This window comes from Lathamus discolor, chromosome 4 (assembly GCF_037157495.1).
Source record: "Lathamus discolor isolate bLatDis1 chromosome 4, bLatDis1.hap1, whole genome shotgun sequence".
NCBI classification, from domain to species: domain Eukaryota; kingdom Metazoa; phylum Chordata; class Aves; order Psittaciformes; family Psittacidae; genus Lathamus; species Lathamus discolor.
In genome coordinates this window covers 36,875,819-36,887,088 of record NC_088887.1, presented here as the reverse complement: position 1 = coordinate 36,887,088, position 11,270 = coordinate 36,875,819, and the positions used below count along the sequence as shown (strand labels likewise).

Here is an 11,270-nt window from a genome sequence, read left to right as displayed (position 1 = left end):
TTTTCCCAAAGGGATTTTTGTAGCGGAACATGCCTGCTGTTCAAAGGAAATATTCCCTGTATGAGCAAATGAATGAAAAAGTTAGCTGTACAATAGACACCCTATTAAACTTTAAGTGGACTGAAGTGAAGTAGCCCAGCTCCATGTGTTTTCAGAAAGCTAATAAAAACCAGAAAATTATCTGTGGCTCTCTGCAGGGCAGAATGCATACAGGAGGCTGATGCAAATCCTGCAGAAGGAAGCAGGACAGAAAGAACTTAACTAGGGAGTGATACAGCAGAAATCCAAGGTGGTGAATCTTCGCAGACTGAATTGACAAATTTAAATGCCAATTTGTATTACTGTCTCTCTCTTTCTCCCACTCGTTCTCTTTTCAAGTTTCAAGTGAGATTTCAAATGGTGAAAAGGGAGTCTTTCCCCTCCTGTTAGCAAACCGGCGGATGTGAGCATTACGTACCTGTGTGGACAGGACGTTGCTGCTATTGACAGCTTTTTCTGCAAGTGCTGAAGTGGCACAGGGGCAGCTCGAACATGGGTGGCAGCCCCCTACTCACAGCCCATGGCTGGTGCATCCATTTGATCTCTGGACCTGGATGAGGCAGACAAGAGAGTGGGGAAGGAAATCTGTTTTTTGGGTCCCCTTTCCACTTGTCCCACAAACCCAGCCATCTCCAGCCTTTTGGTGGGTGCTCAGTGAAAGAAAAGGGAGCATGATTTCAGCTGGGGCTGAAGGGGTTGCTGGTTTGGTGCATCCTGGAAGCTCTATTAAGTGTGTATGTGTGTGTGGAGAAGGGTGTCTTTGCCTGATCTGTCAGCACCGTAGATGTCCCTATAATAAAGACTCATGCTAATTACACAAGACATGTTGACTGGTTTATTGTACAGCAATTGCTGCTCTTACAGGACATCCACCCACCTGACTGTGAGCAGAGGCTCCAGCCTTTTCTCAAAACATACAAGTTTATAGGAAATTTTAGAATCTGATTTTTACAATATTTGTTAGTGCAGACTAAGAGGGAGCATTTCAGATTTCCCTTCTCTGCTCCAAATTCAGCCAGATTTTCTTAGGGACTGCAGAAAACTGTAAAGGAACCCATAAATGCAAAACTGAACATTGTAATCAGAAAGAGGGCTCAGTTCTCCTAACGAGGCTTTATTTAAGCAGTGACAATGTCCTGGGAAAAAAAAAATGGAGGAAATAGGTTAGCTAAAATGGTACTGGTACTACAAATGCCTGCTGTAACTTCCCCCCCCCCCACCTCAGATGGGCATTCTTCTGAAAGAGCTGGTTAAGGAGCCGTCTCCTGAAGTCCTGCACCTAATTTGTGAGCCATGGATTAAAAGAGTGGAGCAGGGGGAGTCAAAACAGGTTATGTGACAGATCCACAGTGAGATGGATTCACACAACGGAGTTTAACTAGGAAACACCTGACCTGGCTCAGCAATTAGCTTGTCTGTACCCTACCTGTTTCTGCACTCACAAGCTAGTTAACCCTTCCTTAATGCCACAATTTCATGATTCCCTTAAACCAGAAATTAGCTGGGGCTCCTATCAGGAGAAGTGATGCTTTCCAGTCACAGCTGTGAGTTTTCTTGCTAATGCCCTTCCCTTCCTTAAGCACAGATTTTGTGCCATGAACTGGAGCAGAGCACTGGGCAGGTTTAAAATAAAGTCTCTGTATGAGCTACTTTTGACTTCGTGACTTCCTTAAACCACTTTGGTACAAAGGTCTGTGCCAGCCCAAGCAAAACAAGAGTATGGGGGAAAGAAGAGGTGCTGGGGAATGGTGGGATTGCCTCATTAGTGGCAGTGCTGGCCTGTGTACTCTGAAGACATCTATGAAATTGTGACCTGAGAAAGGGCTTCTTACCTCTGTGCCAGTGCTATACAAGGACAGTGGTGTACAGACACACCTGTACACCTTCCAAGACCTGCATTTTCATGCAGAGGAGTATTAAATCTCTCTTAAAGAAAGAGCTGTGGACTTCAGGCCCTGTTACTGCCTCAAAATTATGAGTTACTTTCATACCTGGTCTCAGCCAAAGCTGAGTTATAAGCTTGAACCCATGATTCTTTTTATATGAATGCATAAAGCAGGGTTGTCAATGTATGTGTTCTTATACAAGGTAATAGTTGTATTAAAAGAAGATTTTGCTCTGGGTTCAGATACTGCTTTCCAAGAGCATCTGCATCATCACAGACTATAGCCAACGATGAGATAGCACACCAATTATTTAATATTTGAGCCAATAAAAACTGCATCAGACCATCCCCAAGAAATATTTGTGTTGTTAAAATGGAGAAAAGAAACAATGGTCTGGTAAAAGGAAAAACTAAACCTCCCTGATTAAAGGAAATCTGCTGGACAAAAGAAAAACCTGAATAAATCTCCAAAGAGGGATCTTAACTGCATGGGGAAAATAGAGTTCCCAAGACCCTCATTTCCTGTACTGCAGACAGGATGAAAACTTGACATATGCATAGAGGACTTCAGGTTCAAAGACTAGGAAGAAAACTTCTAAAACTGATACCAGACATTAAATTTTGTATGGCTTTCCAGTGGTATGGCATTGCTACAACATGTCCAAAGCTAGTGAGATTTGCTTCCCTTTAAGCAGAATGATTGTCCTTTCAGAGGAAGAGTGTCTTCTTGTGACTAGTCTCTGACAGAAGACTTGTCCAGCATATAGCAAAAGCGAGCAGGATGTTGGGATCCCCAGGTCCTGAAAAAGCCAGTGAGATTGAATGGAGCAGCCTGACTTGATGCATAACTGAGGATCTTGTCTGTGGTCTCCATCATGCCCAATGGTCATATCCTGAACAGCTGTGTGCTCAAGCCTGTGAAAGAGGCTCCAGCTGAGCCACTGAACCACACAGCCCAAGAGATGCCCTTACCATAAAGTATCACCAAAGCAACTGGGGAGTTGTGAAAACACAAACAACCTCTTTGAGAAGTGAACCTGGCCTAAGTCACTCCACTCTATGGATGGCCAGGCTCAAGGATCTTCTATTTATTTATTTCAGTTAATTCACTTCAGGACACCATAGACTAAAGTGTGAAGCAGCAGCAACAGATGCTTAGATACCATGGTGATGGGTGCTATAGAAAACCTTGCATAGCTATGGAAACCACAGTTGCATCTATCCATAAGAACTGAGTATCTGGCAGCCCATGTCTATCCATCATGTTCTGGAAGATCTTAAAAATAATACTTGTACATGGCATTATATTTCACAGCTTTCTTTTTACTTGGCAACACACACTTATCTCTATTTGATAATAATAATGGTACACGTATTTTTAGACTAAGATTATGTGATGGCAATTCTACTGTTATCCAATGTAACGCAAGCTGAGAAAAAAAGCCTTTAAAGAGAAGAATTAAGGAAATCGAATCGGATTTAACCTGGTGGCAGATACACACGATTTATCTCAGAGTTTAAATAAACACTTTTTTCATTAAAAAGATAAAGAAATCAACAGAAAGTACATGTCTGGATTACTCAGTCTTTAGTTTTTATGTTCCAAAAGTCATCCTAATTATCTGATTTTGCTATGCAGAGTGTAAGAACAGAACATGTACTCTACCTGTCATGTCTTTGTAACCCAGAGGAATGAGAACAAGACTAAGAGCAAGGCATTTCAGAGCCCCCCTCATGGGTCTGACAATGGCTGTATCATCAGGGACAGGTGACATTCCTTCTCTGTTCTCCTTTCTCATCTCCAAAATTTAGGCAATAACAAAAAGCTGTAGATATCTGTATTAGAAGAAAAAAAAAAAAAGTTGAATGGAAGTGATAGAGTTGCTTTTCACTGGCAGTAATTGGCTGCTTTCAAAGCTATGGGTAAAAGCGGAATAAGTTGCGTAGTGTCAGAGTACCTTTTGCTTTTACCTGTCCTATTTTTACACAGTCAGGCAGCTAAGCCTGCATTCCCAGGCAGCCAACACGGCTGAGCTGGCAGCAGCGTATTGCAGACTTAGTCATTCGTGGGGCAAAAGTGCTCCAAAAGCACTCAATCCGCAAGTCAGACAAGAGCTTGACAGACTATGGGTGAAGTCCTGGCCCCAAGTGAAGGCTATGGCAAACTTTCTCCAGATATAGGATTATTCCTTAAAGTCCTTCAGTATTTCTAGGTTAGCAAAGGGTCATCAGGAAATACTTCTTCCCTTCTCATTCTTGCTCTAACAATCGGCTCTCAAGCTCACCTGGGAAGCAGAGGCATATGAAGAGGAGACCTTGGATATTGCAGAGAAACTTGCAGAGGTGTTGGCTTCTGTATGGGTGCTCCAGATACACGGTGAAGATTTCTACATGAAATGCTTCCATTAGGTAATTAATCTGGAAATTAGCTCTGATCTTAAGTTCAGTAAGGATACTTATTTGAAAAAAAAAAAAAAAAATCTGGAAAAGATAACAAAAATTGCTAAGGTTTATAAAGCCGTGGATGACAGACAAGTGAAAGCAAATTACACTTATTTTTCTTTCAAAAAGATCAAAGTCATAGGGCCTTCTTGGTAACCTTTATTTACACCGTGTTCTTTTGGTGCCTCCTACAGGTTTTTTTTCAAACTCAAATCTTCTTACCCCCTCCGCAAAAGCTGTTGATCTCTAACTTCATGTAAGAGGCAGTTTCAACACCTCTTTCCACAGATTATTGACAGCCCTCTTCTCTCCCAAAATGGCAATGCCTCTTCAGTTAACCAGGTGTCCTCAGATGGACTGGGTGGGACGATTAGGAAATCACTGAGGTAACAAGGAGTAAAGCTTCTTTCCCCACCTTATCTACTGCTGATGAATCAGCAAATCTCAGCATGAAGCTGTTCAGTACTTAACCCTCATTACCTATTAACATGAAAATGGACAGCAGCTCCTGCTACAGACATGCAAGAGAGATTTATAGGTACAGCTTCTTGGTAGCCCCTGGCTGAGACAAATACAGCACTAAGGGGTTGGAGGTCACTGGACCTCAGCCCCTAGTTTCAAGGGGTGCTGTAACCATGTGAATGACAGATAAGGAGCAAGAATTTGAATTAATTGTATTTTGTTCTAAAAGTGATTGTATACCTCATTTCCTGAGGGTAAGGAGTAGTATATTGCTTTTGACAAACCCCAGCTGAGGCTACTGCTTCCAAATCCAGGCCCTAATAATGATTTAACTTAGAATCTACTATGTCTTTTGGCAGCTGTAGGAAAAAAAATAATTGTACAGCTACCTATTCATCTTTGTCGGGGAAAATCCTCAGTTATAGGCTCGAGCGGTGGAGATCATGTGTCTTTCACAGCTTGAAATCCTGGCAAAAAGGAACTTGAGGAATTTCAGCTATTCCACATGACACCAGGCTTGCCTTGCTACTTCCTACTGAGTAATCTGCCCCCGAAAATATGAAGTAGTGTGGCATTTGTACAAAGGTGACTTTTTGCAGCCTAGAGCTGCATTGTCCCTGTATATGGGACAATGCCAGCTCTCCCAGCCATTGCTCCAGTCAAGTAGGACAGTACACAGCTTGCAGCAGAAAGAGCATTACTTCGCATTATTGTTTTCCCTGGGAAAACAGCATGACCAGGGTATGTATTGCTTTCCATCTCTGCACAGATATATCTGTCTCCACAAAGTGGCCATTCTGGTCCAAATCCAAGAGTTTTGGCCTGCAATGTAAACAGAAAGTGTCTCACAGCTTGAAGCATTTCACTTGGCTGCTCCCTCCCCCCTGCCACCACCAGAGACTTGATGGGGATTGAGTGCAGCCAGAGGTGAGGGAGGTCCATGGCATGCTGCCAGTGGCCATTTTCTCTTGAAAAGTTCAGAATTTCACCTGCCTGGATTGGCTGATACAAAGTAGGAAGACGAAGGAATCAGCAGGGAGCAGTGGAGAAAGGGAAGCTAGACATGGCATTGACGACCAGGAGACAGGGAAGAGCTGGGTCAAAGAAGCTCAGAAACCAGGGAGGGATGATGCACAGCATCATTCTGTGCCTGTATGACAGGCCTCACCCCATGAAAGGCTGGAGACCACCCTCTCTGGAATTATTTCCACCCAACAGATATATCTTTAAGTGATTTGAAACAGAACTGTTTTCAGCTAGGTTTCTCTTACACCAGAAATGTCTATTCTGCAAACTACCCACTGCCTGGACCCTCTTCCTGGCAGGGCTTGGTGCTCGCCGTGGACAAGAGCCAACTTTTTTGAAGGCTTGTGTCTGTCTCCACGCTATGTTGCCAGGTGCTGTCTCAAAGCCACTGAACCAGACAAATCTGCACTTGTTCCTTGCTCCTTGACGTTTCCTCCGTGGGGCCGGCAGAGGCAGAGGCAAAAGGGATCAGCCACTGCAGCAGCAACTCCCACCAGGACGCACCATGGAGCCCTGTTTTGTAGCTAGGGTGTATGAACACTCCTGCTCCTCTTGATCCTGTCACTGGCAAACCAGTTCCAGACACAAAGAAGTGTCTCAAGTATTTGGCAAACCTGAGCTGAATCTGCAAAAGATGTTATTTCCAGCCCTCCAAGAATGATGTGCAGACATGAGGTATAACTAAATGCTCCCCAGTGCCCCAGGTCAATGGCACCATGGACCATCTATGGCCAGCTGGCCTTGTTAGGGTGATCACACAGCCATGCTTCCTCACTTCACCTCAGCCACTCCGGCATGTCCTCACTGGGGATTCTGGCACCCTGCTGAGAAAGGGATGCCTTGGGACAGCCTGTATCTCCCTGATGATGCCTGGCAAGCAAGGGCATTTCTGCTGCTGTAGGATGACTTGACCTCTGAAGCTCCTCACCTTTCCCATCAGTCACTGAGTGTTCATGCTGTCCTCCTTCTCACTGATTTTCAAAATATAGAAGTGGAATACTTTAGCTGGAAAACAGCCTTTCCCCTTTTCCCTGAAGGTTTTCTTTATCTTTATGGAATAACTTTTTTATAGCTGGTCCCACCTTTGGGGTGAATGGATACACTTATTTTTGTCCAAGGTGCAAACTAGAGTACCAAGAGCTGCTGGGGTTTGATTGTGCTTATTACGCAACACCAAACAATTTATCTTAGATGTGGCTGCTGCCAGGCCTGAGCTGCTCCCGGTGTGTAGGAAGGTGCCTTGGTAAACATAAAGTAGCATAAAAGAAAGAGATCCTTGACCCCATTGCAGGACTGGTTCAAGGATCCTGATGCTGGAAAAACTACTTCTCCATCCTTTCCCTCCCCTTCCCCTCTCCAAAGACCCAGAAATATTTTTCAGCCTTCTGGTTTTCAAATGGAAGACACATGTCCAAAAACATGTGTCCAGGTGTAATGTGAATGAAACTTTGCATAGAGATGCTTTCAGTGGACGTTTAAGGCAGATGAAGATCTTACCTCTTGGTGTTGAGGGTCCCTCTGTAGCCAGAGGAGGCTCTTCTGGAGGTTGAAGGAAAACACGACCCAGCCTGGGTGCTCTGGGGCTCAGAGGTGCTTTCCTCAGACCACCGTGGACATGTGGGACTGGACTGTGGGGTTATTCTGTGATTCTCATCAGCACAGGGCAGAAAGCGTCTTCTTTCTCTTTCTTCCCACCAGTCCCCCTGTTATATATAAGCCAAATGAATTTCTGTGTGACCCAATAGTTTGAACTAATTTTGAAAACACCATTTTTTACTACTTTTAATGATGCTCCTTCAGTCACCGGAGGTTCTTTGTGTTTCCAGAAATGTCATCTGCCTTAGTCCTGCTACGTTCACCTGTTGTTACCTAGGGTACTGCATTAAGGGATTTTGTTCCTTTTAATCGGTAATAGGAACAAAAAGCTCTGTCCTGCCAATGTTTTGTGAAAGCAGGGTCCATAATTAGGACTGCTTTTTAGCAGTAACTAGGTCCTGCTTTGCTCTGTTTCAGAGCCTCTGTGATCTAGTTGCCTAAGCCCTCTCTCCAAGAGTGATATCAACCTGTACGAGCAATCTCGAGGAAAAATGCTGAATTCATAAAGACATGCGGTCACATACTTATCTCCAAAGGCATACACAGTCCTGCTGAGGTCAGCGGTGTTCCTCACGTGCATGAAATGAAGAGCCTACTCCAGTCCTTCACTGAACCAATGTCAGGGCAGAACTGCCACTCTCGTGCCATCAGTCAAAGTGAACATAGCCTTATCATCTCAAGTAATGATCATCTGAAATAGCCTTTCAGTCTGCTGAAAGACAAAAAATTAGCAGTAAAAATATCCCCTCTTTTGGAAAGGTCAAACACACAAAAAAGACATTTTTGAAGGAATGCTGGATGACCCCCAGAGCCTCTCACAGGCAGTTTTCCTGCCCCTGAACTGCTTGGAGTTTTAATTGCCTCTTTGGGGAGGTGCTAGTAGCTGCCTGAGCGTGCAGTCATAATTCAGCAACTTGGCACACGTGATTCTTCCGAATATGGGAGCAATTAGCAAAAAGTGATATGGTGAATGGTAGCGTAAGCACCGGATTCTGGACAGCATTCAGACACGAAATCTAAACCAGAAGAGAGTGGAGCAGACGGAAATCCAAACAAGCTTTCACAGAAATAAAACGCATTGGCTATACTTAGATAATGAGTCTAACATTAGAAGATTGAATTCAAAGTCACCATCGCTTTCCTAAAGCTCGTTGACTGAATGGGTTGTGGCAGACAGCACAAGTTCACAAAAACAGTTTGTGAGAAAAAATTATCAAAAAAAGCTTAGTTGAAGTAGCTTTAAAGACTTCTGGGAGGATTAAGCGAGCCCAGATCAGACAAGGAGCACACTGATTCTTAGGGGAGAAGAAAAAACAATCCGTATTCTGGGCATTAGTTATTTATTTATGACTAAAGACCTGGGGACACCCATACGATCTAATTTCCTAGATAATTTTTGGTTATATTGCGCATAGAGTGTTGTTTTTGGCAACCTGCAGGATGCCACAAAACATTACCAGTAGGTTTAAGACATTAACCAATAAGCAGTTTCTGTCTTGGGGACAGCAAGTCCCTAAGTCATTAAATCCTTCCCATTTCAAACAGCTGCAAGCTGCAGTTGTCCTAAATCATGTCTCCTCAGTCCAGCTATGTTTGCTTTAATAACTGGAAATTAGCTAATTGTAACCAGGATGGTATTGTCTCCTGGGATCGTTAAACTTCAAGTAGCTTTTGCCCTGTCAGCAAGGTCCCCACTCTCTCCAACAACCAAATATGGTGACTGGCCGTGTCCACTGTGTCCTTGGTGGCCTGACAGAGGCTGGGCTGGCCCACTGCTGAGGCAGCACATTGTGTGACAGCAGAGAAGAGAAAGAAAAAGGAGTGGTAATTGGGAAGATACACAACAGGGAGAAGGGCTGATACAATAAAGCAGAAGGTAAACATAGTGACTAGAAAAGCAAGATGAGGCACAAGCAGCTGATCGATGAATTAGCAAGGGATAACTAATTAGTGAGCAAATCCAGAGGGCAATGAAATTAAATAGTTAATTATGCAATGGAGCAAACAAACAGCAAATTAATTAAACGTGTGTGGATCTACCAGATGCTCTGATTATTTAAGACAAAACACGGTTAGTGAAACTATTTATTCCCTGGTATTTCAATTATTCATGGTATCTCTGGCCATGGAGATTACAGCCTGTTTAAATGCAAGGTCCAACCACGTGCATCTAAAAAGCATTTATCATGGTAGTTGAAGGGAGATGAGCGGGACATTGAAGAAAGTGGTAGGGACCACAGCTGTTCTGAATAAAATGCCTTCAAAGAAGTCCAACAACCTAATATATTGCTTTCTTTATAATTTTCTTTCTTTCTTTCTTTCTTTCTTTCTTTCTTTCTTTCTTTCTTTCTTTCTTTCTTTCTTTCTTTCTTTCTTTCTTTCTTTCTTTCTTTCTTTCTTTCTTTCTTTCTTTCTTTCTTTCTTTCTTTCTTTCTTTCTTTCTTTCTTTCTTTCTTTCTTTCTTTCTTTCTTTCTTTCTTTCTTTCTTTCTTTCTTTCTTTCTTTCTTTCTTTCTTTCTTTCTTTATTGAATAATCGGTTTGGATTGTTATAGCTAAGAATGGAATTTGGAAGCATTAGGCTTTTGCTGCCCCTAACAATGGAAGCTCAGCTGTGTCTGAAGCAAGATAATTCATATAGATACAATTGCTTATTCTTTGGTTAACTTTAAACTTCTGGAGCAAGCCAGGATTTTTGAAAAAATGAATGATTACCAAACTCCAATAATTTCTAATGCTTAAAAAAATCAATTTCTACGTACCTGTAGATTAAAATCATGATAAACCCATTATCTTTACTGTCCAAAATTATTTTGGGTTACTTTGTAGCTCCAGTTTTTAAATCCGGCAATGTCCTCCTACAGTCTGATCAGCTTGCATTGCCTGCCTGTTTGTTTTTTTTTCTGTAGATATTTCCAATGTCCTCTCTTTTAAGTAGATTTTGATCTCAGGTGTGATGGCATTCAATTGAAGTCATTCCTTTCCTCCCATTAAATGTTCCTGATGAACACAATCAACCAATGTGATCATTCTTGGAAATATTTATATAGGTTATGAAAATTTTAGTTGCATGAATAAGCAGAACATACACACTAAATACTTTGAAGACTCAGCCAGGTGCTCCTCACTGCATTTGAAAGTGGTTTTCTGAGTCAGGAGGTCATGGGCAGCAGTTGACTGTATTTGGAAAGTAATAGCGAATGTAGCATTGCGTGTATCATTCATTTATTCTCATCACCTGCATATAAATGTCTCCCTCACCTAATACTTCAGAGTACTACAGGACACATTTATTGTCTTAAATGTGAGCACTACAGCAGAATAAGGGCTTAAATAAACCACAGGTGTGAAAAATTCCGACTGGCAACTTCAAACTAAACACCATGAAGCATAAAAAGAAAGACACTTGTCGGAGCTGGAAGGAGCAGTTTGATTAAATCATTGCTTCAGCCCAGACATGTTGGGCCTAATTCTCCTCTCCCACCAGATGACTCACATAAAGCGTGGGCAATTGCACTGCTGCAAGACTAGTGTGGTGGCTCTTGGACTCTGGAGCTCTAATTATGCTTGTCTAACACCACAGAGCTAAAATGTGCAGCTGAACAGATTTATGATGCTACACTCGTCTGAGGTGAATGACTGCTCCTACTCATGGTCTGGGACCACTAAAGTAAAGTGGAGAGAACTTTAGTAGCCAACATTGCCCTAGTGTTGAAAGCAACAAAACCTGCCTGAACTGCTGGTGAGGCACACAAAAAGATGGAGCTTTTTTTAACTGTGTTTTTCATGGTGCCAGTTGCCAGGGAGGAGCCAGTGTGGCAT

The 11,270-nt window shown here is 42.7% G+C and overlaps 1 long non-coding RNA gene across 1 annotated transcript; it reads right to left on the bottom strand.

Moving 5' to 3' along the window:
• Positions 1 to 900: 900 nt before the first annotated feature.
• LOC136012620 (uncharacterized) lies at positions 901 to 4,376 on the bottom strand. Its single transcript, XR_010611858.1, has 3 exons — positions 4,210 to 4,376; positions 3,591 to 3,760; positions 901 to 1,175 (listed from the first exon to the last, which is right to left on the bottom strand). It is a non-coding gene; the product is annotated as an uncharacterized LOC136012620 (long non-coding RNA).
• Positions 4,377 to 11,270: the final 6,894 nt, after the last annotated feature.